The following is a 1482-nucleotide window of genomic DNA, read 5'->3' as shown; positions in this document are numbered from 1 at the left end:
TAATTGCCTAGATGCGTTCGCAAACATTTTGTAGTAAGAGGTTGTCAAAAAAGTCTTGCGGTATTATTATTAGTTTTTTAAATTTTATTTTATAAATAACTATATTACTCGCATTACTTGAACTTGTATTTCTTTGTTTATATATCTTTTAACGGTAATGCGTTTATTGAAACGTCATAAGCACATACATACATACCGATTGCTCGCCGCTCTCAAAAGTTTGCATTGAATTGTCTACAGGGCTTTCATTGTGCATACGTATAATATGTATGCGCTTAAATATACGTTTACGCWTGCTATATTTGTATGTATGTATATCGCTTCTATTGTATTATCTATAACTTTATGGCTTTATTATATTATATGTATGTACTTAAACATTAATGTATGCAATCATAATATTTGTTTACTTGAATATTTCGYCCTATCTACATTACTTAGTGAGTGCAAGTGTAGCTGCGTTAATCTATTTGCATTGTTGTTTGCTGCTATTTGTTATTTTTATAAATTTATTTGTATTATTACAATTAATTTATTATCATTTATACGCTTCAATGCTGTTTTCAAGGTCCCTCCTTTTTAAAACCGTTCTTAATAAATGTCATGAAGAGGTTAATTGAGAGATTGTAACATATATTTCTGGAAAATTCCAAAATTCYAAAAAAATTATTTTAGGAAAATAATAAAAAGGTACAAAGTATAATTTTGAAAAGGTAGATAGCCAAACTTTATTTTAGCACTTTCTTAACTTGAAATTAGTTTTCTCGCTTGGAAAKTAAAAACTTTATTATTGTTCACACTTTTCTTCAGCTTAAACTAAGCTCATAGCCTTATGAGTACGACCTAAAGGATTTTTCGCGTTCTCAGCGATAAAGGGAATAAAAAATATTAAAAGTATTGTATATTCTCTCTATTAATAAAATGTAAAATACAGAAAGCTCTATTTAAAAATCGAAAATGTCTTTGAATTTGGAAAATTTTACTTTTTTAATATGCAGTAAATGGGATACTTGTTTATAACTATACTTCTTATTATTCCTAAAAATTATCTAATTGATCTTCGTTTTTTTATGGACAATATATGGTTTTAAAAGTCTTAACCAAAGTCACATTTCGGCCACAAAAATGATGAATGAATAAAAATTTGTTTTCGTAATGACGAGTCGTAAATAGGGGTATCTTCATTATTCAAAAAAAAAAAAAAAAACAAGAAAGAAATTTAATTGAATAAGTTACTTCTTTTTTAAAGTGTATCATATTTATATATTTTTCACAAAAAAAATAAATATTTTCTACAAGGCGTTGAAAATTTTGTTCTCTTGCCAAAACTGAAGGGTGATTTACTAAATGCAAATATTCGAAACATTCACAGAAGATACATTTTTCATTCATTTTACTTAAGTTACATATCTCAAAAATGTTAAACAAGTTTTATTTTGTAATTTTTGAAATATTTTGTTAATAAAAAAAAATGAAATTTAA

Source organism: Bactrocera latifrons, unplaced genomic scaffold (assembly GCF_001853355.1).
Source record: "Bactrocera latifrons isolate USDA-ARS-PBARC rearing strain unplaced genomic scaffold, ASM185335v1 scaffold_191, whole genome shotgun sequence".
NCBI lineage: Eukaryota > Metazoa > Arthropoda > Insecta > Diptera > Tephritidae > Bactrocera > Bactrocera latifrons.
This window is presented reverse-complemented; position numbering follows the sequence as displayed.